At 47.6% G+C, this 26,034-nt stretch overlaps 36 non-coding genes across 36 annotated transcripts; all 36 read right to left on the reverse strand.

Annotated features, from left to right (window-relative positions):
- Positions 1–384: 384 nt before the first annotated feature.
- On the reverse strand, positions 385–525 carry LOC121697927. The gene has a single exon (XR_006026612.1). It is a non-coding gene; the product is annotated as a U4 spliceosomal RNA (small nuclear RNA).
- A 584-nt stretch (positions 526–1,109) lies between these two features.
- On the reverse strand, positions 1,110–1,250 carry LOC121697992. The gene has a single exon (XR_006026664.1). It is a non-coding gene; the product is annotated as a U4 spliceosomal RNA (small nuclear RNA).
- Positions 1,251–1,834: 584 nt separating this feature from the next.
- LOC121697929 lies at positions 1,835–1,975 on the reverse strand. Its single transcript, XR_006026613.1, has one exon. It is a non-coding gene; the product is annotated as a U4 spliceosomal RNA (small nuclear RNA).
- A 584-nt stretch (positions 1,976–2,559) lies between these two features.
- Positions 2,560–2,700, reverse strand: LOC121697994. Its single transcript, XR_006026666.1, has one exon. It is a non-coding gene; the product is annotated as a U4 spliceosomal RNA (small nuclear RNA).
- A 584-nt stretch (positions 2,701–3,284) lies between these two features.
- On the reverse strand, positions 3,285–3,425 carry LOC121697995. Its single transcript, XR_006026667.1, has one exon. It is a non-coding gene; the product is annotated as a U4 spliceosomal RNA (small nuclear RNA).
- A 584-nt stretch (positions 3,426–4,009) lies between these two features.
- Positions 4,010–4,150, reverse strand: LOC121697996. Its single transcript, XR_006026668.1, has one exon. It is a non-coding gene; the product is annotated as a U4 spliceosomal RNA (small nuclear RNA).
- Positions 4,151–4,734: 584 nt separating this feature from the next.
- LOC121697930 lies at positions 4,735–4,875 on the reverse strand. The gene has a single exon (XR_006026614.1). It is a non-coding gene; the product is annotated as a U4 spliceosomal RNA (small nuclear RNA).
- A 584-nt stretch (positions 4,876–5,459) lies between these two features.
- On the reverse strand, positions 5,460–5,600 carry LOC121697997. The gene has a single exon (XR_006026669.1). It is a non-coding gene; the product is annotated as a U4 spliceosomal RNA (small nuclear RNA).
- A 584-nt stretch (positions 5,601–6,184) lies between these two features.
- LOC121697998 lies at positions 6,185–6,325 on the reverse strand. Its single transcript, XR_006026670.1, has one exon. It is a non-coding gene; the product is annotated as a U4 spliceosomal RNA (small nuclear RNA).
- A 584-nt stretch (positions 6,326–6,909) lies between these two features.
- Positions 6,910–7,050, reverse strand: LOC121697886. The gene has a single exon (XR_006026572.1). It is a non-coding gene; the product is annotated as a U4 spliceosomal RNA (small nuclear RNA).
- A 584-nt stretch (positions 7,051–7,634) lies between these two features.
- On the reverse strand, positions 7,635–7,775 carry LOC121697887. The gene has a single exon (XR_006026573.1). It is a non-coding gene; the product is annotated as a U4 spliceosomal RNA (small nuclear RNA).
- Positions 7,776–8,359: 584 nt separating this feature from the next.
- Positions 8,360–8,500, reverse strand: LOC121697888. Its single transcript, XR_006026574.1, has one exon. It is a non-coding gene; the product is annotated as a U4 spliceosomal RNA (small nuclear RNA).
- Positions 8,501–9,084: 584 nt separating this feature from the next.
- On the reverse strand, positions 9,085–9,225 carry LOC121697915. The gene has a single exon (XR_006026600.1). It is a non-coding gene; the product is annotated as a U4 spliceosomal RNA (small nuclear RNA).
- Positions 9,226–9,809: 584 nt separating this feature from the next.
- On the reverse strand, positions 9,810–9,950 carry LOC121697889. Its single transcript, XR_006026575.1, has one exon. It is a non-coding gene; the product is annotated as a U4 spliceosomal RNA (small nuclear RNA).
- A 584-nt stretch (positions 9,951–10,534) lies between these two features.
- On the reverse strand, positions 10,535–10,675 carry LOC121697890. Its single transcript, XR_006026576.1, has one exon. It is a non-coding gene; the product is annotated as a U4 spliceosomal RNA (small nuclear RNA).
- Positions 10,676–11,259: 584 nt separating this feature from the next.
- Positions 11,260–11,400, reverse strand: LOC121697933. The gene has a single exon (XR_006026617.1). It is a non-coding gene; the product is annotated as a U4 spliceosomal RNA (small nuclear RNA).
- Positions 11,401–11,984: 584 nt separating this feature from the next.
- LOC121697892 lies at positions 11,985–12,125 on the reverse strand. Its single transcript, XR_006026578.1, has one exon. It is a non-coding gene; the product is annotated as a U4 spliceosomal RNA (small nuclear RNA).
- A 584-nt stretch (positions 12,126–12,709) lies between these two features.
- LOC121697932 lies at positions 12,710–12,850 on the reverse strand. The gene has a single exon (XR_006026616.1). It is a non-coding gene; the product is annotated as a U4 spliceosomal RNA (small nuclear RNA).
- A 584-nt stretch (positions 12,851–13,434) lies between these two features.
- LOC121697913 lies at positions 13,435–13,575 on the reverse strand. The gene has a single exon (XR_006026598.1). It is a non-coding gene; the product is annotated as a U4 spliceosomal RNA (small nuclear RNA).
- A 584-nt stretch (positions 13,576–14,159) lies between these two features.
- LOC121697893 lies at positions 14,160–14,300 on the reverse strand. Its single transcript, XR_006026579.1, has one exon. It is a non-coding gene; the product is annotated as a U4 spliceosomal RNA (small nuclear RNA).
- Positions 14,301–14,884: 584 nt separating this feature from the next.
- On the reverse strand, positions 14,885–15,025 carry LOC121697894. Its single transcript, XR_006026580.1, has one exon. It is a non-coding gene; the product is annotated as a U4 spliceosomal RNA (small nuclear RNA).
- A 584-nt stretch (positions 15,026–15,609) lies between these two features.
- On the reverse strand, positions 15,610–15,750 carry LOC121697895. Its single transcript, XR_006026581.1, has one exon. It is a non-coding gene; the product is annotated as a U4 spliceosomal RNA (small nuclear RNA).
- A 584-nt stretch (positions 15,751–16,334) lies between these two features.
- Positions 16,335–16,475, reverse strand: LOC121697896. The gene has a single exon (XR_006026582.1). It is a non-coding gene; the product is annotated as a U4 spliceosomal RNA (small nuclear RNA).
- Positions 16,476–17,059: 584 nt separating this feature from the next.
- LOC121697897 lies at positions 17,060–17,200 on the reverse strand. The gene has a single exon (XR_006026583.1). It is a non-coding gene; the product is annotated as a U4 spliceosomal RNA (small nuclear RNA).
- Positions 17,201–17,784: 584 nt separating this feature from the next.
- On the reverse strand, positions 17,785–17,925 carry LOC121697898. The gene has a single exon (XR_006026584.1). It is a non-coding gene; the product is annotated as a U4 spliceosomal RNA (small nuclear RNA).
- A 584-nt stretch (positions 17,926–18,509) lies between these two features.
- LOC121697918 lies at positions 18,510–18,650 on the reverse strand. The gene has a single exon (XR_006026603.1). It is a non-coding gene; the product is annotated as a U4 spliceosomal RNA (small nuclear RNA).
- A 584-nt stretch (positions 18,651–19,234) lies between these two features.
- Positions 19,235–19,375, reverse strand: LOC121697899. The gene has a single exon (XR_006026585.1). It is a non-coding gene; the product is annotated as a U4 spliceosomal RNA (small nuclear RNA).
- Positions 19,376–19,959: 584 nt separating this feature from the next.
- Positions 19,960–20,100, reverse strand: LOC121697924. Its single transcript, XR_006026609.1, has one exon. It is a non-coding gene; the product is annotated as a U4 spliceosomal RNA (small nuclear RNA).
- Positions 20,101–20,686: 586 nt separating this feature from the next.
- Positions 20,687–20,827, reverse strand: LOC121697900. The gene has a single exon (XR_006026586.1). It is a non-coding gene; the product is annotated as a U4 spliceosomal RNA (small nuclear RNA).
- Positions 20,828–21,411: 584 nt separating this feature from the next.
- LOC121697901 lies at positions 21,412–21,552 on the reverse strand. The gene has a single exon (XR_006026587.1). It is a non-coding gene; the product is annotated as a U4 spliceosomal RNA (small nuclear RNA).
- Positions 21,553–22,141: 589 nt separating this feature from the next.
- Positions 22,142–22,282, reverse strand: LOC121697931. The gene has a single exon (XR_006026615.1). It is a non-coding gene; the product is annotated as a U4 spliceosomal RNA (small nuclear RNA).
- A 584-nt stretch (positions 22,283–22,866) lies between these two features.
- On the reverse strand, positions 22,867–23,007 carry LOC121697934. Its single transcript, XR_006026618.1, has one exon. It is a non-coding gene; the product is annotated as a U4 spliceosomal RNA (small nuclear RNA).
- Positions 23,008–23,591: 584 nt separating this feature from the next.
- LOC121697904 lies at positions 23,592–23,732 on the reverse strand. Its single transcript, XR_006026589.1, has one exon. It is a non-coding gene; the product is annotated as a U4 spliceosomal RNA (small nuclear RNA).
- Positions 23,733–24,316: 584 nt separating this feature from the next.
- On the reverse strand, positions 24,317–24,457 carry LOC121697905. The gene has a single exon (XR_006026590.1). It is a non-coding gene; the product is annotated as a U4 spliceosomal RNA (small nuclear RNA).
- A 584-nt stretch (positions 24,458–25,041) lies between these two features.
- LOC121697906 lies at positions 25,042–25,182 on the reverse strand. Its single transcript, XR_006026591.1, has one exon. It is a non-coding gene; the product is annotated as a U4 spliceosomal RNA (small nuclear RNA).
- A 584-nt stretch (positions 25,183–25,766) lies between these two features.
- Positions 25,767–25,907, reverse strand: LOC121697907. Its single transcript, XR_006026592.1, has one exon. It is a non-coding gene; the product is annotated as a U4 spliceosomal RNA (small nuclear RNA).
- Between the last annotated feature and the right edge of the window lie 127 nt (positions 25,908–26,034).

Raw genomic sequence — 26,034 nt, forward strand, 5'->3', positions numbered from 1 at the left:
TTTTTTCACCCGACCGTTGCATGCTGGGATGCTGAAATGCAGTCGCACAAGTAGGCGGAGACTGAGTATGATCAGGGGAGTAAGGGCCGAGGTTAAGGTGGGGGTGGGGCGAGTATGACGGGCCACTATACAATACTTGCTTGCTATACTACATCCAGAGTAAAGGGAAAATATTTAGATGCATATCTCCCTTCAGCTGGTACATTGCCAAATAGAACCGAGACGAAATTTGCTGCTCTGACCTGGCCAAAAAAGCGCCGGAGAGTTGACGACCAGGTAGGCTATTCCTACCTCACTGTTCGGAAGGTCACCAAAGTCGCACAGCCCACAAAGCGCCGAACCCGACATGAACACTGATTTACGTTTCTTTCAACAACCAAACAGTCTCCTTGGAGACCACCAAAAATTGCCATTGCCGACTATATTTCAAGTCGTCAAGGCGGGGTATTGGGTAAAGTTTTCAACTAGCAATAATCGCGCCTCGGATAAACCCCATAGGCTACGATACTGCCACTGCGCAGAGATGACTGGAGATGGGAATGTGTTCTGGGACCGGGTGTGGGCAACAGTCATCACAAAGCTGGTGAGCTCAACTATCTAAAGAATAGCATCCATCCTATGCTATGCTAAACCATGTACAAGTACAACCCAAGTGCTGTTGTAGAGCAGTGGGCACCACAAGATGACATCAAAATACAGCAATTACTACAGCATATAACAGATCATTTTTTCACCCGACCGTTGCATGCTGGGATGCTGAAATGCAGTCGCACAAGTAGGCGGAGACTGAGTATGATCAGGGGAGTAAGGGCCGAGGTTAAGGTGGGGGTGGGGCGAGTATGACGGGCCACTATACAATACTTGCTTGCTATACTACATCCAGAGTAAAGGGAAAATATTTAGATGCATATCTCCCTTCAGCTGGTACATTGCCAAATAGAACCGAGACGAAATTTGCTGCTCTGACCTGGCCAAAAAAGCGCCGGAGAGTTGACGACCAGGTAGGCTATTCCTACCTCACTGTTCGGAAGGTCACCAAAGTCGCACAGCCCACAAAGCGCCGAACCCGACATGAACACTGATTTACGTTTCTTTCAACAACCAAACAGTCTCCTTGGAGACCACCAAAAATTGCCATTGCCGACTATATTTCAAGTCGTCAAGGCGGGGTATTGGGTAAAGTTTTCAACTAGCAATAATCGCGCCTCGGATAAACCTCATAGGCTACGATACTGCCACTGCGCAGAGATGACTGGAGATGGGAATGTGTTCTGGGACCGGGTGTGGGCAACAGTCATCACAAAGCTGGTGAGCTCAACTATCTAAAGAATAGCATCCATCCTATGCTATGCTAAACCATGTACAAGTACAACCCAAGTGCTGTTGTAGAGCAGTGGGCACCACAAGATGACATCAAAATACAGCAATTACTACAGCATATAACAGAACATTTTTTCACCCGACCGTTGCATGCTGGGATGCTGAAATGCAGTCGCACAAGTAGGCGGAGACTGAGTATGATCAGGGGAGTAAGGGCCGAGGTTAAGGTGGGGGTGGGGCGAGTATGACGGGCCACTATACAATACTTGCTTGCTATACTACATCCAGAGTAAAGGGAAAATATTTAGATGCATATCTCCCTTCAGCTGGTACATTGCCAAATAGAACCGAGACGAAATTTGCTGCTCTGACCTGGCCAAAAAAGCGCCGGAGAGTTGACGACCAGGTAGGCTATTCCTACCTCACTGTTCGGAAGGTCACCAAAGTCGCACAGCCCACAAAGCGCCGAACCCGACATGAACACTGATTTACGTTTCTTTCAACAACCAAACAGTCTCCTTGGAGACCACCAAAAATTGCCATTGCCGACTATATTTCAAGTCGTCAAGGCGGGGTATTGGGTAAAGTTTTCAACTAGCAATAATCGCGCCTCGGATAAACCCCATAGGCTACGATACTGCCACTGCGCAGAGATGACTGGAGATGGGAATGTGTTCTGGGACCGGGTGTGGGCAACAGTCATCACAAAGCTGGTGAGCTCAACTATCTAAAGAATAGCATCCATCCTATGCTATGCTAAACCATGTACAAGTACAACCCAAGTGCTGTTGTAGAGCAGTGGGCACCACAAGATGACATCAAAATACAGCAATTACTACAGCATATAACAGATCATTTTTTCACCCGACCGTTGCATGCTGGGATGCTGAAATGCAGTCGCACAAGTAGGCGGAGACTGAGTATGATCAGGGGAGTAAGGGCCGAGGTTAAGGTGGGGGTGGGGCGAGTATGACGGGCCACTATACAATACTTGCTTGCTATACTACATCCAGAGTAAAGGGAAAATATTTAGATGCATATCTCCCTTCAGCTGGTACATTGCCAAATAGAACCGAGACGAAATTTGCTGCTCTGACCTGGCCAAAAAAGCGCCGGAGAGTTGACGACCAGGTAGGCTATTCCTACCTCACTGTTCGGAAGGTCACCAAAGTCGCACAGCCCACAAAGCGCCGAACCCGACATGAACACTGATTTACGTTTCTTTCAACAACCAAACAGTCTCCTTGGAGACCACCAAAAATTGCCATTGCCGACTATATTTCAAGTCGTCAAGGCGGGGTATTGGGTAAAGTTTTCAACTAGCAATAATCGCGCCTCGGATAAACCTCATAGGCTACGATACTGCCACTGCGCAGAGATGACTGGAGATGGGAATGTGTTCTGGGACCGGGTGTGGGCAACAGTCATCACAAAGCTGGTGAGCTCAACTATCTAAAGAATAGCATCCATCCTATGCTATGCTAAACCATGTACAAGTACAACCCAAGTGCTGTTGTAGAGCAGTGGGCACCACAAGATGACATCAAAATACAGCAATTACTACAGCATATAACAGATCATTTTTTCACCCGACCGTTGCATGCTGGGATGCTGAAATGCAGTCGCACAAGTAGGCGGAGACTGAGTATGATCAGGGGAGTAAGGGCCGAGGTTAAGGTGGGGGTGGGGCGAGTATGACGGGCCACTATACAATACTTGCTTGCTATACTACATCCAGAGTAAAGGGAAAATATTTAGATGCATATCTCCCTTCAGCTGGTACATTGCCAAATAGAACCGAGACGAAATTTGCTGCTCTGACCTGGCCAAAAAAGCGCCGGAGAGTTGACGACCAGGTAGGCTATTCCTACCTCACTGTTCGGAAGGTCACCAAAGTCGCACAGCCCACAAAGCGCCGAACCCGACATGAACACTGATTTACGTTTCTTTCAACAACCAAACAGTCTCCTTGGAGACCACCAAAAATTGCCATTGCCGACTATATTTCAAGTCGTCAAGGCGGGGTATTGGGTAAAGTTTTCAACTAGCAATAATCGCGCCTCGGATAAACCTCATAGGCTACGATACTGCCACTGCGCAGAGATGACTGGAGATGGGAATGTGTTCTGGGACCGGGTGTGGGCAACAGTCATCACAAAGCTGGTGAGCTCAACTATCTAAAGAATAGCATCCATCCTATGCTATGCTAAACCATGTACAAGTACAACCCAAGTGCTGTTGTAGAGCAGTGGGCACCACAAGATGACATCAAAATACAGCAATTACTACAGCATATAACAGATCATTTTTTCACCCGACCGTTGCATGCTGGGATGCTGAAATGCAGTCGCACAAGTAGGCGGAGACTGAGTATGATCAGGGGAGTAAGGGCCGAGGTTAAGGTGGGGGTGGGGCGAGTATGACGGGCCACTATACAATACTTGCTTGCTATACTACATCCAGAGTAAAGGGAAAATATTTAGATGCATATCTCCCTTCAGCTGGTACATTGCCAAATAGAACCGAGACGAAATTTGCTGCTCTGACCTGGCCAAAAAAGCGCCGGAGAGTTGACGACCAGGTAGGCTATTCCTACCTCACTGTTCGGAAGGTCACCAAAGTCGCACAGCCCACAAAGCGCCGAACCCGACATGAACACTGATTTACGTTTCTTTCAACAACCAAACAGTCTCCTTGGAGACCACCAAAAATTGCCATTGCCGACTATATTTCAAGTCGTCAAGGCGGGGTATTGGGTAAAGTTTTCAACTAGCAATAATCGCGCCTCGGATAAACCTCATAGGCTACGATACTGCCACTGCGCAGAGATGACTGGAGATGGGAATGTGTTCTGGGACCGGGTGTGGGCAACAGTCATCACAAAGCTGGTGAGCTCAACTATCTAAAGAATAGCATCCATCCTATGCTATGCTAAACCATGTACAAGTACAACCCAAGTGCTGTTGTAGAGCAGTGGGCACCACAAGATGACATCAAAATACAGCAATTACTACAGCATATAACAGAACATTTTTTCACCCGACCGTTGCATGCTGGGATGCTGAAATGCAGTCGCACAAGTAGGCGGAGACTGAGTATGATCAGGGGAGTAAGGGCCGAGGTTAAGGTGGGGGTGGGGCGAGTATGACGGGCCACTATACAATACTTGCTTGCTATACTACATCCAGAGTAAAGGGAAAATATTTAGATGCATATCTCCCTTCAGCTGGTACATTGCCAAATAGAACCGAGACGAAATTTGCTGCTCTGACCTGGCCAAAAAAGCGCCGGAGAGTTGACGACCAGGTAGGCTATTCCTACCTCACTGTTCGGAAGGTCACCAAAGTCGCACAGCCCACAAAGCGCCGAACCCGACATGAACACTGATTTACGTTTCTTTCAACAACCAAACAGTCTCCTTGGAGACCACCAAAAATTGCCATTGCCGACTATATTTCAAGTCGTCAAGGCGGGGTATTGGGTAAAGTTTTCAACTAGCAATAATCGCGCCTCGGATAAACCCCATAGGCTACGATACTGCCACTGCGCAGAGATGACTGGAGATGGGAATGTGTTCTGGGACCGGGTGTGGGCAACAGTCATCACAAAGCTGGTGAGCTCAACTATCTAAAGAATAGCATCCATCCTATGCTATGCTAAACCATGTACAAGTACAACCCAAGTGCTGTTGTAGAGCAGTGGGCACCACAAGATGACATCAAAATACAGCAATTACTACAGCATATAACAGATCATTTTTTCACCCGACCGTTGCATGCTGGGATGCTGAAATGCAGTCGCACAAGTAGGCGGAGACTGAGTATGATCAGGGGAGTAAGGGCCGAGGTTAAGGTGGGGGTGGGGCGAGTATGACGGGCCACTATACAATACTTGCTTGCTATACTACATCCAGAGTAAAGGGAAAATATTTAGATGCATATCTCCCTTCAGCTGGTACATTGCCAAATAGAACCGAGACGAAATTTGCTGCTCTGACCTGGCCAAAAAAGCGCCGGAGAGTTGACGACCAGGTAGGCTATTCCTACCTCACTGTTCGGAAGGTCACCAAAGTCGCACAGCCCACAAAGCGCCGAACCCGACATGAACACTGATTTACGTTTCTTTCAACAACCAAACAGTCTCCTTGGAGACCACCAAAAATTGCCATTGCCGACTATATTTCAAGTCGTCAAGGCGGGGTATTGGGTAAAGTTTTCAACTAGCAATAATCGCGCCTCGGATAAACCTCATAGGCTACGATACTGCCACTGCGCAGAGATGACTGGAGATGGGAATGTGTTCTGGGACCGGGTGTGGGCAACAGTCATCACAAAGCTGGTGAGCTCAACTATCTAAAGAATAGCATCCATCCTATGCTATGCTAAACCATGTACAAGTACAACCCAAGTGCTGTTGTAGAGCAGTGGGCACCACAAGATGACATCAAAATACAGCAATTACTACAGCATATAACAGATCATTTTTTCACCCGACCGTTGCATGCTGGGATGCTGAAATGCAGTCGCACAAGTAGGCGGAGACTGAGTATGATCAGGGGAGTAAGGGCCGAGGTTAAGGTGGGGGTGGGGCGAGTATGACGGGCCACTATACAATACTTGCTTGCTATACTACATCCAGAGTAAAGGGAAAATATTTAGATGCATATCTCCCTTCAGCTGGTACATTGCCAAATAGAACCGAGACGAAATTTGCTGCTCTGACCTGGCCAAAAAAGCGCCGGAGAGTTGACGACCAGGTAGGCTATTCCTACCTCACTGTTCGGAAGGTCACCAAAGTCGCACAGCCCACAAAGCGCCGAACCCGACATGAACACTGATTTACGTTTCTTTCAACAACCAAACAGTCTCCTTGGAGACCACCAAAAATTGCCATTGCCGACTATATTTCAAGTCGTCAAGGCGGGGTATTGGGTAAAGTTTTCAACTAGCAATAATCGCGCCTCGGATAAACCTCATAGGCTACGATACTGCCACTGCGCAGAGATGACTGGAGATGGGAATGTGTTCTGGGACCGGGTGTGGGCAACAGTCATCACAAAGCTGGTGAGCTCAACTATCTAAAGAATAGCATCCATCCTATGCTATGCTAAACCATGTACAAGTACAACCCAAGTGCTGTTGTAGAGCAGTGGGCACCACAAGATGACATCAAAATACAGCAATTACTACAGCATATAACAGATCATTTTTTCACCCGACCGTTGCATGCTGGGATGCTGAAATGCAGTCGCACAAGTAGGCGGAGACTGAGTATGATCAGGGGAGTAAGGGCCGAGGTTAAGGTGGGGGTGGGGCGAGTATGACGGGCCACTATACAATACTTGCTTGCTATACTACATCCAGAGTAAAGGGAAAATATTTAGATGCATATCTCCCTTCAGCTGGTACATTGCCAAATAGAACCGAGACGAAATTTGCTGCTCTGACCTGGCCAAAAAAGCGCCGGAGAGTTGACGACCAGGTAGGCTATTCCTACCTCACTGTTCGGAAGGTCAACAAAGTCGCACAGCCCACAAAGCGCCGAACCCGACATGAACACTGATTTACGTTTCTTTCAACAACCAAACAGTCTCCTTGGAGACCACCAAAAATTGCCATTGCCGACTATATTTCAAGTCGTCAAGGCGGGGTATTGGGTAAAGTTTTCAACTAGCAATAATCGCGCCTCGGATAAACCTCATAGGCTACGATACTGCCACTGCGCAGAGATGACTGGAGATGGGAATGTGTTCTGGGACCGGGTGTGGGCAACAGTCATCACAAAGCTGGTGAGCTCAACTATCTAAAGAATAGCATCCATCCTATGCTATGCTAAACCATGTACAAGTACAACCCAAGTGCTGTTGTAGAGCAGTGGGCACCACAAGATGACATCAAAATACAGCAATTACTACAGCATATAACAGATCATTTTTTCACCCGACCGTTGCATGCTGGGATGCTGAAATGCAGTCGCACAAGTAGGCGGAGACTGAGTATGATCAGGGGAGTAAGGGCCGAGGTTAAGGTGGGGGTGGGGCGAGTATGACGGGCCACTATACAATACTTGCTTGCTATACTACATCCAGAGTAAAGGGAAAATATTTAGATGCATATCTCCCTTCAGCTGGTACATTGCCAAATAGAACCGAGACGAAATTTGCTGCTCTGACCTGGCCAAAAAAGCGCCGGAGAGTTGACGACCAGGCAGGCTATTCCTACCTCACTGTTCGGAAGGTCACCAAAGTCGCACAGCCCACAAAGCGCCGAACCCGACATGAACACTGATTTACGTTTCTTTCAACAACCAAACAGTCTCCTTGGAGACCACCAAAAATTGCCATTGCCGACTATATTTCAAGTCGTCAAGGCGGGGTATTGGGTAAAGTTTTCAACTAGCAATAATCGCGCCTCGGATAAACCTCATAGGCTACGATACTGCCACTGCGCAGAGATGACTGGAGATGGGAATGCGTTCTGGGACCGGGTGTGGGCAACAGTCATCACAAAGCTGGTGAGCTCAACTATCTAAAGAATAGCATCCATCCTATGCTATGCTAAACCATGTACAAGTACAACCCAAGTGCTGTTGTAGAGCAGTGGGCACCACAAGATGACATCAAAATACAGCAATTACTACAGCATATAACAGATCATTTTTTCACCCGACCGTTGCATGCTGGGATGCTGAAATGCAGTCGCACAAGTAGGCGGAGACTGAGTATGATCAGGGGAGTAAGGGCCGAGGTTAAGGTGGGGGTGGGGCGAGTATGACGGGCCACTATACAATACTTGCTTGCTATACTACATCCAGAGTAAAGGGAAAATATTTAGATGCATATCTCCCTTCAGCTGGTACATTGCCAAATAGAACCGAGACGAAATTTGCTGCTCTGACCTGGCCAAAAAAGCGCCGGAGAGTTGACGACCAGGTAGGCTATTCCTACCTCACTGTTCGGAAGGTCACCAAAGTCGCACAGCCCACAAAGCGCCGAACACGACATGAACACTGATTTACGTTTCTTTCAACAACCAAACAGTCTCCTTGGAGACCACCAAAAATTGCCATTGCCGACTATATTTCAAGTCGTCAAGGCGGGGTATTGGGTAAAGTTTTCAACTAGCAATAATCGCGCCTCGGATAAACCTCATAGGCTACGATACTGCCACTGCGCAGAGATGACTGGAGATGGGAATGCGTTCTGGGACCGGGTGTGGGCAACAGTCATCACAAAGCTGGTGAGCTCAACTATCTAAAGAATAGCATCCATCCTATGCTATGCTAAACCATGTACAAGTACAACCCAAGTGCTGTTGTAGAGCAGTGGGCACCACAAGATGACATCAAAATACAGCAATTACTACAGCATATAACAGATCATTTTTTCACCCGACCGTTGCATGCTGGGATGCTGAAATGCAGTCGCACAAGTAGGCGGAGACTGAGTATGATCAGGGGAGTAGGGGCCGAGGTTAAGGTGGGGGTGGGGCGAGTATGACGGGCCACTATACAATACTTGCTTGCTATACTACATCCAGAGTAAAGGGAAAATATTTAGATGCATATCTCCCTTCAGCTGGTACATTGCCAAATAGAACCGAGACGAAATTTGCTGCTCTGACCTGGCCAAAAAAGCGCCGGAGAGTTGACGACCAGGTAGGCTATTCCTACCTCACTGTTCGGAAGGTCACCAAAGTCGCACAGCCCACAAAGCGCCGAACCCGACATGAACACTGATTTACGTTTCTTTCAACAACCAAACAGTCTCCTTGGAGACCACCAAAAATTGCCATTGCCAACTATATTTCAAGTCGTCAAGGCGGGGTATTGGGTAAAGTTTTCAACTAGCAATAATCGCGCCTCGGATAAACCTCATAGGCTACGATACTGCCACTGCGCAGAGATGACTGGAGATGGGAATGTGTTCTGGGACCGGGTGTGGGCAACAGTCATCACAAAGCTGGTGAGCTCAACTATCTAAAGAATAGCATCCATCCTATGCTATGCTAAACCATGTACAAGTACAACCCAAGTGCTGTTGTAGAGCAGTGGGCACCACAAGATGACATCAAAATACAGCAATTACTACAGCATATAACAGATCATTTTTTCACCCGACCGTTGCATGCTGGGATGCTGAAATGCAGTCGCACAAGTAGGCGGAGACTGAGTATGATCAGGGGAGTAAGGGCCGAGGTTAAGGTGGGGGTGGGGCGAGTATGACGGGCCACTATACAATACTTGCTTGCTATACTACATCCAGAGTAAAGGGAAAATATTTAGATGCATATCTCCCTTCAGCTGGTACATTGCCAAATAGAACCGAGACGAAATTTGCTGCTCTGACCTGGCCAAAAAAGCGCCGGAGAGTTGACGACCAGGTAGGCTATTCCTACCTCACTGTTCGGAAGGTCACCAAAGTCGCACAGCCCACAAAGCGCCGAACACGACATGAACACTGATTTACGTTTCTTTCAACAACCAAACAGTCTCCTTGGAGACCACCAAAAATTGCCATTGCCGACTATATTTCAAGTCGTCAAGGCGGGGTATTGGGTAAAGTTTTCAACTAGCAATAATCGCGCCTCGGATAAACCTCATAGGCTACGATACTGCCACTGCGCAGAGATGACTGGAGATGGGAATGCGTTCTGGGACCGGGTGTGGGCAACAGTCATCACAAAGCTGGTGAGCTCAACTATCTAAAGAATAGCATCCATCCTATGCTATGCTAAACCATGTACAAGTACAACCCAAGTGCTGTTGTAGAGCAGTGGGCACCACAAGATGACATCAAAATACAGCAATTACTACAGCATATAACAGATCATTTTTTCACCCGACCGTTGCATGCTGGGATGCTGAAATGCAGTCGCACAAGTAGGCGGAGACTGAGTATGATCAGGGGAGTAAGGGCCGAGGTTAAGGTGGGGGTGGGGCGAGTATGACGGGCCACTATACAATACTTGCTTGCTATACTACATCCAGAGTAAAGGGAAAATATTTAGATGCATATCTCCCTTCAGCTGGTACATTGCCAAATAGAACCGAGACGAAATTTGCTGCTCTGACCTGGCCAAAAAAGCGCCGGAGAGTTGACGACCAGGTAGGCTATTCCTACCTCACTGTTCGGAAGGTCACCAAAGTCGCACAGCCCACAAAGCGCCGAACACGACATGAACACTGATTTACGTTTCTTTCAACAACCAAACAGTCTCCTTGGAGACCACCAAAAATTGCCATTGCCGACTATATTTCAAGTCGTCAAGGCGGGGTATTGGGTAAAGTTTTCAACTAGCAATAATCGCGCCTCGGATAAACCTCATAGGCTACGATACTGCCACTGCGCAGAGATGACTGGAGATGGGAATGCGTTCTGGGACCGGGTGTGGGCAACAGTCATCACAAAGCTGGTGAGCTCAACTATCTAAAGAATAGCATCCATCCTATGCTATGCTAAACCATGTACAAGTACAACCCAAGTGCTGTTGTAGAGCAGTGGGCACCACAAGATGACATCAAAATACAGCAATTACTACAGCATATAACAGATCATTTTTTCACCCGACCGTTGCATGCTGGGATGCTGAAATGCAGTCGCACAAGTAGGCGGAGACTGAGTATGATCAGGGGAGTAAGGGCCGAGGTTAAGGTGGGGGTGGGGCGAGTATGACGGGCCACTATACAATACTTGCTTGCTATACTACATCCAGAGTAAAGGGAAAATATTTAGATGCATATCTCCCTTCAGCTGGTACATTGCCAAATAGAACCGAGACGAAATTTGCTGCTCTGACCTGGCCAAAAAAGCGCCGGAGAGTTGACGACCAGGTAGGCTATTCCTACCTCACTGTTCGGAAGGTCACCAAAGTCGCACAGCCCACAAAGCGCCGAACCCGACATGAACACTGATTTACGTTTCTTTCAACAACCAAACAGTCTCCTTGGAGACCACCAAAAATTGCCATTGCCGACTATATTTCAAGTCGTCAAGGCGGGGTATTGGGTAAAGTTTTCAACTAGAAATAATCGCGCCTCAGATAAACCTCATAGGCTACGATACTGCCACTGCGCAGAGATGACTGGAGATGGGAATGCGTTCTGGGACCGGGTGTGGGCAACAGTCATCACAAAGCTGGTGAGCTCAACTATCTAAAGAATAGCATCCATCCTATGCTATGCTAAACCATGTACAAGTACAACCCAAGTGCTGTTGTAGAGCAGTGGGCACCACAAGATGACATCAAAATACAGCAATTACTACAGCATATAACAGATCATTTTTTCACCCGACCGTTGCATGCTGGGATGCTGAAATGCAGTCGCACAAGTAGGCGGAGACTGAGTATGATCAGGGGAGTAAGGGCCGAGGTTAAGGTGGGGGTGGGGCGAGTATGACGGGCCACTATACAATACTTGCTTGCTATACTACATCCAGAGTAAAGGGAAAATATTTAGATGCATATCTCCCTTCAGCTGGTACATTGCCAAATAGAACCGAGACGAAATTTGCTGCTCTGACCTGGCCAAAAAAGCGCCGGAGAGTTGACGACCAGGTAGGCTATTCCTACCTCACTGTTCGGAAGGTCACCAAAGTCGCACAGCCCACAAAGCGCCGAACACGACATGAACACTGATTTACGTTTCTTTCAACAACCAAACAGTCTCCTTGGAGACCACCAAAAATTGCCATTGCCGACTATATTTCAAGTCGTCAAGGCGGGGTATTGGGTAAAGTTTTCAACTAGCAATAATCGCGCCTCGGATAAACCTCATAGGCTACGATACTGCCACTGCGCAGAGATGACTGGAGATGGGAATGCGTTCTGGGACCGGGTGTGGGCAACAGTCATCACAAAGCTGGTGAGCTCAACTATCTAAAGAATAGCATCCATCCTATGCTATGCTAAACCATGTACAAGTACAACCCAAGTGCTGTTGTAGAGCAGTGGGCACCACAAGATGACATCAAAATACAGCAATTACTACAGCATATAACAGATCATTTTTTCACCCGACCGTTGCATGCTGGGATGCTGAAATGCAGTCGCACAAGTAGGCGGAGACTGAGTATGATCAGGGGAGTAAGGGCCGAGGTTAAGGTGGGGGTGGGGCGAGTATGACGGGCCACTATACAATACTTGCTTGCTATACTACATCCAGAGTAAAGGGAAAATATTTAGATGCATATCTCCCTTCAGCTGGTACATTGCCAAATAGAACCGAGACGAAATTTGCTGCTCTGACCTGGCCAAAAAAGCGCCGGAGAGTTGACGACCAGGTAGGCTATTCCTACCTCACTGTTCGGAAGGTCACCAAAGTCGCACAGCCCACAAAGCGCCGAACCCGACATGAACACTGATTTACGTTTCTTTCAACAACCAAACAGTCTCCTTGGAGACCACCAAAAATTGCCATTGCCGACTATATTTCAAGTCGTCAAGGCGGGGTATTGGGTAAAGTTTTCAACTAGAAATAATCGCGCCTCGGATAAACCTCATAGGCTACGATACTGCCACTGCGCAGAGATGACTGGAGATGGGAATGCGTTCTGGGACCGGGTGTGGGCAACAGTCATCACAAAGCTGGTGAGCTCAACTATCTAAAGAATAGCATCCATCCTATGCTATGCTAAACCATGTACAAGTACAACCCAAGTGCTGTTGTAGAGCAGTGGGCACCACAAGATGACATCAAAATACAGCAATTACTACAGCATATAACAGATCATTTTTTCACCCGACCGTTGCATGCTGGGATGCTGAAATGCAGTCGCACAAGTAGGCGGAGACTGAGTATGATCAGGGGAGTAAGGGCCGAGGTTAAGGTGGGGGTGGGGCGAGTATGACGGGCCACTATACAATACTTGCTTGCTATACTACATCCAGAGTAAAGGGAAAATATTTAGATGCATATCTCCCTTCAGCTGGTACATTGCCAAATAGAACCGAGACGAAATTTGCTGCTCTGACCTGGCCAAAAAAGCGCCGGAGAGTTGACGACCAGGCAGGCTATTCCTACCTCACTGTTCGGAAGGTCACCAAAGTCGCACAGCCCAAAAAGCGCCGAACCCGACACGAACACTGATTTACGTTTCTTTCAACAACCAAACAGTCTCCTTGGAGACCACCAAAAATTGCCATTGCCGACTATTTTTCAAGTCGTCAAGGCGGGGTATTGGGTAAAGTTTTCAACTAGCAATAATCGCGCCTCAGATAAACCTCATAGGCTACGATACTGCCACTGCGCAGAGATGACTGGAGATGGGAATGCGTTCTGGGACCGGGTGTGGGCAACAGTCATCACAAAGCTGGTGAGCTCAACTATCTAAAGAATAGCATCCATCCTATGCTATGCTAAACCATGTACAAGTACAACCCAAGTGCTGTTGTAGAGCAGTGGGCACCACAAGATGACATCAAAATACAGCAATTACTACAGCATATAACAGATCATTTTTTCACCCGACCGTTGCATGCTGGGATGCTGAAATGCAGTCGCACAAGTAGGCGGAGACTGAGTATGATCAGGGGAGTAAGGGCCGAGGTTAAGGTGGGGGTGGGGCGAGTATGACGGGCCACTATACAATACTTGCTTGCTATACTACATCCAGAGTAAAGGGAAAATATTTAGATGCATATCTCCCTTCAGCTGGTACATTGCCAAATAGAACCGAGACGAAATTTGCTGCTCTGACCTGGCCAAAAAAGCGCCGGAGAGTTGACGACCAGGTAGGCTATTCCTACCTCACTGTTCGGAAGGTCACCAAAGTCGCACAGCCCACAAAGCGCCGAACACGACATGAACACTGATTTACGTTTCTTTCAACAACCAAACAGTCTCCTTGGAGACCACCAAAAATTGCCATTGCCGACTATATTTCAAGTCGTCAAGGCGGGGTATTGGGTAAAGTTTTCAACTAGCAATAATCGCGCCTCGGATAAACCTCATAGGCTACGATACTGCCACTGCGCAGAGATGACTGGAGATGGGAATGCGTTCTGGGACCGGGTGTGGGCAACAGTCATCACAAAGCTGGTGAGCTCAACTATCTAAAGAATAGCATCCATCCTATGCTATGCTAAACCATGTACAAGTACAACCCAAGTGCTGTTGTAGAGCAGTGGGCACCACAAGATGACATCAAAATACAGCAATTACTACAGCATATAACAGATCATTTTTTCACCCGACCGTTGCATGCTGGGATGCTGAAATGCAGTCGCACAAGTAGGCGGAGACTGAGTATGATCAGGGGAGTAAGGGCCGAGGTTAAGGTGGGGGTGGGGCGAGTATGACGGGCCACTATACAATACTTGCTTGCTATACTACATCCAGAGTAAAGGGAAAATATTTAGATGCATATCTCCCTTCAGCTGGTACATTGCCAAATAGAACCGAGACGAAATTTGCTGCTCTGACCTGGCCAAAAAAGCGCCGGAGAGTTGACGACCAGGTAGGCTATTCCTACCTCACTGTTCGGAAGGTCACCAAAGTCGCACAGCCCACAAAGCGCCGAACCCGACATGAACACTGATTTACGTTTCTTTCAACAACCAAACAGTCTCCTTGGAGACCACCAAAAATTGCCATTGCCGACTATATTTCAAGTCGTCAAGGCGGGGTATTGGGTAAAGTTTTCAACTAGCAATAATCGCGCCTCGGATAAACCTCATAGGCTACGATACTGCCACTGCGCAGAGATGACTGGAGATGGGAATGTGTTCTGGGACCGGGTGTGGGCAACAGTCATCACAAAGCTGGTGAGCTCAACTATCTAAAGAATAGCATCCATCCTATGCTATGCTAAACCATGTACAAGTACAACCCAAGTGCTGTTGTAGAGCAGTGGGCACCACAAGATGACATCAAAATACAGCAATTACTACAGCATATAACAGATCATTTTTTCACCCGACCGTTGCATGCTGGGATGCTGAAATGCAGTCGCACAAGTAGGCGGAGACTGAGTATGATCAGGGGAGTAAGGGCCGAGGTTAAGGTGGGGGTGGGGCGAGTATGACGGGCCACTATACAATACTTGCTTGCTATACTACATCCAGAGTAAAGGGAAAATATTTAGATGCATATCTCCCTTCAGCTGGTACATTGCCAAATAGAACCGAGACGAAATTTGCTGCTCTGACCTGGCCAAAAAAGCGCCGGAGAGTTGACGACCAGGTAGGCTATTCCTACCTCACTGTTCGGAAGGTCACCAAAGTCGCACAGCCCACAAAGCGCCGAACCCGACGTGAACACTGATTTACGTTTCTTTCAACAACCAAACAGTCTCCTTGGAGACCACCAAAAATTGCCATTGCCGACTATATTTCAAGTCGTCAAGGCGGGGTATTGGGTAAAGTTTTCAACTAGCAATAATCGCGCCTCGGATAAACCTCATAGGCTACGATACTGCCACTGCGCAGAGATGACTGGAGATGGGAATGTGTTCTGGGACCGGGTGTGGGCAACAGTCATCACAAAGCTGGTGAGCTCAACTATCTAAAGAATAGCATCCATCCTATGCTATGCTAAACCATGTACAAGTACAACCCAAGTGCTGTTGTAGAGCAGTGGGCACCACAAGATGACATCAAAATACAGCAATTACTACAGCATATAACAGATCATTTTTTCACCCGACCGTTGCATGCTGGGATGCTGAAATGCAGTCGCACAAGTAGGCGGAGACTGAGTATGATCAGGGGAGTAAGGGCCGAGGTTAAGGTGGGGGTGGGGCGAGTATGACGGGCCACTATACAATACTTGCTTGCTATACTACATCCAGAGTAAAGGGAAAATATTTAGATGCATATCTCCCTTCAGCTGGTACATTGCCAAATAGAACCGAGACGAAATTTGCTGCTCTGACCTGGCCAAAAAAGCGCCGGAGAGTTGACGACCAGGCAGGCTATTCCTACCTCACTGTTCGGACGGTCACCAAAGTCGCACAGCCCACAAAGCGCCGAACCCGACATGAACACTGATTTACGTTTCTTTCAACAACCAAACAGTCTCCTTGGAGACCACCAAAAATTGCCATTGCCGACTATATTTCAAGTCGTCAAGGCGGGGTATTGGGTAAAGTTTTCAACTAGCAATAATCGCGCCTCGGATAAACCTCATAGGCTACGATACTGCCACTGCGCAGAGATGACTGGAGATGGGAATGTGTTCTGGGACCGGGTGTGGGCAACAGTCATCACAAAGCTGGTGAGCTCAACTATCTAAAGAATAGCATCCATCCTATGCTATGCTAAACCATGTACAAGTACAACCCAAGTGCTGTTGTAGAGCAGTGGGCACCACAAGATGACATCAAAATACAGCAATTACTACAGCATATAACAGATCATTTTTTCACCCGACCGTTGCATGCTGGGATGCTGAAATGCAGTCGCACAAGTAGGCGGAGACTGAGTATGATCAGGGGAGTAAGGGCCGAGGTTAAGGTGGGGGTGGGGCGAGTATGACGGGCCACTATACAATACTTGCTTGCTATACTACATCCAGAGTAAAGGGAAAATATTTAGATGCATATCTCCCTTCAGCTGGTACATTGCCAAATAGAACCGAGACGAAATTTGCTGCTCTGACCTGGCCAAAAAAGCGCCGGAGAGTTGACGACCAGGTAGGCTATTCCTACCTCACTGTTCGGAAGGTCACCAAAGTCGCACAGCCAACAAAGCGCCGAACCCGACATGAACACTGATTTACGTTTCTTTCAACAACCAAACAGTCTCCTTGGAGACCACCAAAAATTGCCATTGCCGACTATATTTCAAGTCGTCAAGGCGGGGTATTGGGTAAAGTTTTCAACTAGCAATAATCGCGCCTCGGATAAACCTCATAGGCTACGATACTGCCACTGCGCAGAGATGACTGGAGATGGTAATGTGTTCTGGGACCGGGTGTGGGCAACAGTCATCACAAAGCTGGTGAGCTCAACTATCTAAAGAATAGCATCCATCCTATGCTATGCTAAACCATGTACAAGTACAACCCAAGTGCTGTTGTAGAGCAGTGGGCACCACAAGATGACATCAAAATACAGCAATTACTACAGCATATAACAGATCATTTATTCACCCGACCGTTGCATGCTGGGATGCTGAAATGCAGTCGCACAAGTAGGCGGAGACTGAGTATGATCAGGGGAGTAAGGGCCGAGGTTAAGGTGGGGGTGGGGCGAGTATGACGGGCCACTATACAATACTTGCTTGCTATACTACATCCAGAGTAAAGGGAAAATATTTAGATGCATATCTCCCTTCAGCTGGTACATTGCCAAATAGAACCGAGACGAAATTTGCTGCTCTGACCTGGCCAAAAAAGCGCCGGAGAGTTGACGACCAGGTAGGCTATTCCTACCTCACTGTTCGGAAGGTCACCAAAGTCGCACAGCCCACAAAGCGCCGAACCCGACATGAACACTGATTTACGTTTCTTTCAACAACCAAACAGTCTCCTTGGAGACCACCAAAAATTGCCATTGCCGACTATATTTCAAGTCGTCAAGGCGGGGTATTGGGTAAAGTTTTCAACTAGCAATAATCGCGCCTCGGATAAACCTCATAGGCTACGATACTGCCACTGCGCAGAGATGACTGGAGATGGGAATGTGTTCTGGGACCGGGTGTGGGCAACAGTCATCACAAAGCTGGTGAGCTCAACTATCTAAAGAATAGCATCCATCCTATGCTATGCTAAACCATGTACAAGTACAACCCAAGTGCTGTTGTAGAGCAGTGGGCACCACAAGATGACATCAAAATACAGCAATTACTACAGCATATAACAGATCATTTTTTCACCCGACCGTTGCATGCTGGGATGCTGAAATGCAGTCGCACAAGTAGGCGGAGACTGAGTATGATCAGGGGAGTAAGGGCCGAGGTTAAGGTGGGGGTGGGGCGAGTATGACGGGCCACTATACAATACTTGCTTGCTATACTACATCCAGAGTAAAGGGAAAATATTTAGATGCATATCTCCCTTCAGCTGGTACATTGCCAAATAGAACCGAGACGAAATTTGCTGCTCTGACCTGGCCAAAAAAGCGCCGGAGAGTTGACGACCAGGTAGGCTATTCCTACCTCACTGTTCGGAAGGTCACCAAAGTCGCACAGCCCACAAAGCGCCGAACCCGACATGAACACTGATTTACGTTTCTTTCAACAACCAAACAGTCTCCTTGGAGACCACCAAAAATTGCCATTGCCGACTATATTTCAAGTCGTCAAGGCGGGGTATTGGGTAAAGTTTTCAACTAGCAATAATCGCACCTCGGATAAACCTCATAGGCTACGATACTGCCACTGCGCAGAGATGACTGGAGATGGGAATGTGTTCTGGGACCGGGTGTGGGCAACAGTCATCACAAAGCTGGTGAGCTCAACTATCTAAAGAATAGCATCCATCCTATGCTATGCTAAACCATGTACAAGTACAACCCAAGTGCTGTTGTAGAGCAGTGGGCACCACAAGATGACATCAAAATACAGCAATTACTACAGCATATAACAGATCATTTTTTCACCCGACCGTTGCATGCTGGGATGCTGAAATGCAGTCGCACAAGTAGGCGGAGACTGAGTATGATCAGGGGAGTAAGGGCCGAGGTTAAGGTGGGGGTGGGGCGAGTATGACGGGCCACTATACAATACTTGCTTGCTATACTACATCCAGAGTAAAGGGAAAATATTTAGATGCATATCTCCCTTCAGCTGGTACATTGCCAAATAGAACCGAGACGAAATTTGCTGCTCTGACCTGGCCAAAAAAGCGCCGGAGAGTTGACAACCAGGTAGGCTATTCCTACCTCACTGTTCGGAAGGTCACCAAAGTCGCACAGCCCACAAAGCGCCGAACCCGACATGAACACTGATTTACGTTTCTTTCAACAACCAAACAGTCTCCTTGGAGACCACCAAAAATTGCCATTGCCGACTATATTTCAAGTCGTCAAGGCGGGGTATTGGGTAAAGTTTTCAACTAGCAATAATCGCGCCTCGGATAAACCTCATAGGCTACGATACTGCCACTGCGCAGAGATGACTGGAGATGGGAATGTGTTCTGGGACCGGGTGTGGGCAACAGTCATCACAAAGCTGGTGAGCTCAACTATCTAAAGAATAGCATCCATCCTATGCTATGCTAAACCATGTACAAGTACAACCCAAGTGCTGTTGTAGAGCAGTGGGCACCACAAGATGACATCAAAATACAGCAATTACTACAGCATATAACAGATCATTTTTTCACCCGACCGTTGCATGCTGGGATGCTTAAATGCAGTCGCACAAGTAGGCGGAGACTGAGTATGATCAGGGGAGTAAGGGCCGAGGTTAAGGTGGGGGTGGGGCGAGTATGACGGGCCACTATACAATACTTGCTTGCTATACTACATCCAGAGTAAAGGGAAAATATTTAGATGCATATCTCCCTTCAGCTGGTACATTGCCAAATAGAACCGAGACGAAATTTGCTGCTCTGACCTGGCCAAAAAAGCGCCGGAGAGTTGACGACCAGGTAGGCTATTCCTACCTCACTGTTCGGAAGGTCACCAAAGTCGCACAGCCCACAAAGCGCCGAACCCGACATGAACACTGATTTACGTTTCTTTCAACAACCAAAGAGTCTCCTTGGAGACCACCAAAAATTGCCATTGCCGATTATATTTCAAGTCGTCAAGGCGGGGTATTGGGTAAAGTTTTCAACTAGCAATAATCGCGCCTCGGATAAACCTCATAGGCTACGATACTGCCACTGCGCAGAGATGACTGGAGATGGGAATGTGTTCTGGGACCGGGTGTGGGCAACAGTCATCACAAAGCTGGTGAGCTCAACTATCTAAAGAATAGCATCCATCCTATGCTATGCTAAACCATGTACAAGTACAACCCAAGTGCTGTTGTAGAGCAGTGGGCACCACAAGATGCTGTATCAAAATACAGCAATTACTACAGCATATAACAGATCATTTTTTCACCCGACCGTTGCATGCTGGGATGCTTAAATGCAGTCGCACAAGTAGGCGGAGACTGAGTATGATCAGGGGAGTAAGGGCCGAGGTTAAGGTGGGGGTGGGGCGAGTATGACGGGCCACTATACAATACTTGCTTGCTATACTACATCCAGAGTAAAGGGAAAATATTTAGATGCATATCTCCCTTCAGCTGGTACATTGCCAAATAGAACCGAGACGAAATTTGCTGCTCTGACCTGGCCAAAAAAGCGCCGGAGAGTTGACGACCAGGTAGGCTATTCCTACCTCACTGTTCGGAAGGTCACCAAAGTCGCACAGCCCACAAAGCGCCGAACCCGACATGAACACTGATTTACGTTTCTTTCAACAACCAAACAGTCTCCTTGGAGACCACCAAAAATTGCCATTGCCGACTATATTTCAAGTCGTCAAGGCGGGGTATTGGGTAAAGTTTTCAACTAGCAATAATCGCGCCTCGGATAAACCTCATAGGCTACGATACTGCCACTGCGCAGAGATGACTGGAGATGGGAATGTGTTCTGGGACCGGGTGTGGGCAACAGTCATCACAAAGCTGGTGAGCTCAACTATCTAAAGAATAGCATCCATCCTATGCTATGCTAAACCATGTACAAGTACAACCCAATTGCTGTTGTAGAGCAGTGGGCACCACAAGATGACATCAAAATACAGCAATTACTACAGCATATAACAGATCATTTTTTCACCCGACCGTTGCATGCTGGGATGCTGAAATGCAGTCGCACAAGTAGGCGGAGACTGAGTATGATCAGGGGAGTAAGGGCCGAGGTTAAGGTGGGGGTGGGGCGAGTATGACGGGCCACTATACAATACTTGCTTGCTATACTACATCCAGAGTAAAGGGAAAATATTTAGATGCATATCTCCCTTCAGCTGGTACATTGCCAAATAGAACCGAGACGAAATTTGCTGCTCTGACCTGGCCAAAAAAGCGCTGGAGAGTTGACGACCAGGCAGGCTATTCCTACCTCACTGTTCGGAAGGTCACCAAAGTCGCACAGCCCACAAAGCGCCGAACCCGACATGAACACTGATTTACGTTTCTTTCAACAACCAAACAGTCTCCTTGGAGACCACCAAAAATTGCCATTGCCGACTATATTTCAAGTCGTCAAGGCGGGGTATTGGGTAAAGTTTTCAACTAGCAATAATCGCGCCTCGGATAAACCTCATAGGCTACGATACTGCCACTGCGCAGAGATGACTGGAGATGGGAATGTGTTCTGGGACCGGGTGTGGGCAACAGTCATCACAAAGCTGGTGAGCTCAACTATCTAAAGAATAGCATCCATCCTATGCTATGCTAAACCATGTACAAGTACAACCCAAGTGCTGTTGTAGAGCAGTGGGCACCACAAGATGACATCAAAATACAGCAATTACTACAGCATACTGTATAACAGATCATTTTTTCACCCGACCGTTGCATGCTGGGATGCTGAAATGCAGTCGCACAAGTAGGCGGAGACTGAGTATGATCAGGGGAGTAAGGGCCGAGGTTAAGGTGGGGGTGGGGCGAGTATGACGGGCCACTATACAATACTTGCTTGCTATACTACATCCAGAGTAAAGGGAAAATATTTAGATGCATATCTCCCTTCAGCTGGTACATTGCCAAATAGAACCGAGACGAAATTTGCTGCTCTGACCTGGCCAAAAAAGCACCGGAGAGTTGACGACCAGGCAGGCTATTCCTACCTCACTGTTCGGAAGGTCACCAAAGTCGCACAGCCCAAAAAGCGCCGAACCCGACACGAACACTGATTTACGTTTCTTTCAACAACCAAACAGTCTCCTTGGAGACCACCAAAAATTGCCATTGCCGACTATATTTCAAGTCGTCAAGGCGGGGTATTCGGTAAAGTTTTCAACTAGCAATAATCGCGCCTCGGATAAACCTCATAGGCTACGATACTGCCACTGCGCAGAGATGACTGGAGATGGGAATGCGTTCTGGGACCGGGTGTGGGCAACAGTCATCACAAAGCTGGTGAGCTCAACTATCTAAAGAATAGCATCCATCCTATGCTATGCTAAACCATGTACAAGTACAACCCAAGTGCTGTTGTAGAGCAGTGGGCACCACAAGATGACATCAAAATACAGCAATTACTACAGCATATAACAGATCATTTTTTCACCCGACCGTTGCATGCTGGGATGCTGAAATGCAGTCGCACAAGTAGGCGGAGACTGAGTATGATCAGGGGAGTAAGGGCCGAGGTTAAGGTGGGGGTGGGGCGAGTATGACGGGCCACTATACAATACTTGCTTGCTATACTACATCCAGAGTAAAGGGAAAATATTTAGATGCATATCTCCCTTCAGCTGGTACATTGCCAAATAGAACCGAGACGAAATTTGCTGCTCTGACCTGGCCAAAAAAGCGCCGGAGAGTTGACGACCAGGTAGGCTATTCCTACCTCACTGTTCGGAAGGTCACCAAAGTCGCACAGCCCACAAAGCGCCGAACCCGACATGAACACTGATTTACGTTTCTTTCAACAACCAAACAGTCTCCTTGGAGACCACCAAAAATTGCCATTGCCGACTATATTTCAAGTCGTCAAGGCGGGGTATTGGGTAAAGTTTTCAACTAGCAATAATCGCGCTTCGGATGAACCTCATAGGCTACGATACTGCCACTGCGCAGAGATGACTGGAGATGGGAATGTGTTCTGGGACCGGGTGTGGGCAACAGTCATCACAAAGCTGGTGAGCTCAACTATCTAAAGAATAGCATCCATCCTATGCTATGCTAAACCATGTACAAGTACAACCCAAGTGCTGTTGTAGAGCAGTGGGCACCACAAGATGACATCAAAATACAGCAATTACTACAGCATATAACAGATCATTTTTTCACCCGACCGTTGCATGCTGGGATGCTGAAATGCAGTCGCACAAGTAGGCGGAGACTGAGTATGATCAGGGGAGTAAGGGCCGAGGTTAAGGTGGGGGTGGGGCGAGTATGACGGGCCACTATACAATACTTGCTTGCTATACTACATCCAGAGTAAAGGGAAAATACTTAGATGCATATCTCCTTTCAGCTGGTACATTGCCAAATAGAACCAAGACGAAATTTGCTGCTCTGACCTGGCCAAAAAAGCGCCGGAGAGTTGACGACCAGGTAGGCTATTCCTACCTCACTGTTCGGAAGGTCACCAAAGTCGCACAGCCCACAAAGCGCCAAACCCGACATGAACACTGATTTACGTTTCTTTCAACAACCAAACAGTCTCCTTGGAGACCACCAAAAATTGCCATTGCCGACTATATTTCAAGTCGTCAAGGCGGGGTATTGGGTAAAGTTTTCAACTAGCAATAATCGCGCCTCGGATAAACCTCATAGGCTACGATACTGCCACTGCGCAGAGATGACTGGAGATGGGAATGTGTTCTGGGACCGGGTGTGGGCAACAGTCATCACAAAGCTGGTGAGCTCAACTATCTAAAGAATAGCATCCATCCTATGCTATGCTAAACCATGTACAAGTACAACCCAAGTGCTGTTGTAGAGCAGTGGGCACCACAAGATGACATCAAAATACAGCAATTACTACAGCATATAACAGATCATTTTTTCACCCGACCGTTGCATGCTGGGATGCTGAAATGCAGTCGCACAAGTAGGCGGAGACTGAGTATGATCAGGGGAGTAAGGGCCGAGGTTAAGGTGGGGGTGGGGCGAGTATGACGGGCCACTATACAATACTTGCTTGCTATACTACATCCAGAGTAAAGGGAAAATATTTAGATGCATATCTCCCTTCAGCTGGTACATTGCCAAATAGAACCGAGACGAAATTTGCTGCTCTGACCTGGCCAAAAAAGCACCGGAGAGTTGACGACCAGGTAGGCTATTCCTACCTCACTGTTCGGAAGGTCACCAAAGTCGCACAGCCCACAAAGCGCCGAACCCGACATGAACACTGATTTACGTTTCTTTCAACAACCAAACAGTCTCCTTGGAGACCACCAAAAATTGCCATTGCCGACTATATTTCAAGTCGTCAAGGCGGGGTATTGGGTAAAGTTTTCAACTAGCAATAATCGCGCCTCGGATAAACCTCATAGGCTACGATACTGCCACTGCGCAGAGATGACTGGAGATGGGAATGTGTTCTGGGACCGGGTGTGGGCAACAGTCATCACAAAGCTGGTGAGCTCAACTATCTAAAGAATAGCATCCATCCTATGCTATGCTAAACCATGTACAAGTACAACCCAAGTGCTGTTGTAGAGCAGTGGGCACCACAAGATGACATCAAAATACAGCAATTACTACAGCATATAACAGATCATTTTTTCACCCGACCGTTGCATGCTGGGATGCTTAAATGCAGTCGCACAAGTAGGCGGAGACTGAGTATGATCAGGGGAGTAAGGGCCGAGGTTAAGGTGGGGGTGGGGCGAGTATGACGGGCCACTATACAATACTTGCTTGCTATACTACATCCAGAGTAAAGGGAAAATATTTAGATGCATATCTCCCTTCAGCTGGTACATTGCCAAATAGAACCGAGACGAAATTTGCTGCTCTGACCTGGCCAAAAAAGCGCCGGAGAGTTGACGACCAGGTAGGCTATTCCTACCTCACTGTTCGGAAGGTCACCAAAGTCGCACAGCCCACAAAGCGCCGAACCCGACATGAACACTGATTTACGTTTCTTTCAACAACCAAACAGTCTCCTTGGAGACCACCAAAAATTGCCATTGCCGACTATATTTCAAGTCGTCAAGGCGGGGTATTGGGTAAAGTTTTCAACTAGCAATAATCGCGCCTCGGATAAACCTCATAGGCTACGATACTGCCACTGCGCAGAGATGACTGGAGATGGGAATGTGTTCTGGGACCGGGTGTGGGCAACAGTCATCACAAAGCTGGTGAGCTCAACTATCTAAAGAATAGCATCCATCCTATGCTATGCTAAACCATGTACAAGTACAACCCAAGTGCTGTTGTAGAGCAGTGGGCACCACAAGATGACATCAAAATACAGCAATTACTACAGCATATAACAGATCATTTTTTCACCCGACCGTTGCATGCTGGGATGCTGAAATGCAGTCGCACAAGTAGGCGGAGACTGAGTATGATCAGGGGAGTAAGGGCCGAGGTTAAGGTGGGGGTGGGGCGAGTATGACGGGCCACTATACAATACTTGCTTGCTATACTACATCCAGAGTAAAGGGAAAATATTTAGATGCATATCTCCCTTCAGCTGGTACATTGCCAAATAGAACCGAGACGAAATTTGCTGCTCTGACCTGGCCAAAAAAGCGCCGGAGAGTTGACGACCAGGTAGGCTATTCCTACCTCACTGTTCGGAAGGTCACCAAAGTCGCACAGCCCACAAAGCGCCGAACCCGACATGAACACTGATTTACGTTTCTTTCAACAACCAAACATTCTCCTTGGAGACCACCAAAAATTGCCATTGCCGACTATATTTCAAGTCGTCAAGGCGGGGTATTGGGTAAAGTTTTCAACTAGCAATAATCGCGCCTCGGATAAACCTCATAGGCTACGATACTGCCACTGCGCAGAGATGACTGGAGATGGGAATGTGTTCTGGGACCGGGTGTGGGCAACAGTCATCACAAAGCTGGTGAGCTCAACTATCTAAAGAATAGCATCCATCCTATGCTATGCTAAACCATGTACAAGTACAACCCAA

The sequence above is a fragment of the Alosa sapidissima genome, chromosome 22 (assembly GCF_018492685.1).
Source record: "Alosa sapidissima isolate fAloSap1 chromosome 22, fAloSap1.pri, whole genome shotgun sequence".
Taxonomy (NCBI): domain Eukaryota; kingdom Metazoa; phylum Chordata; class Actinopteri; order Clupeiformes; family Clupeidae; genus Alosa; species Alosa sapidissima.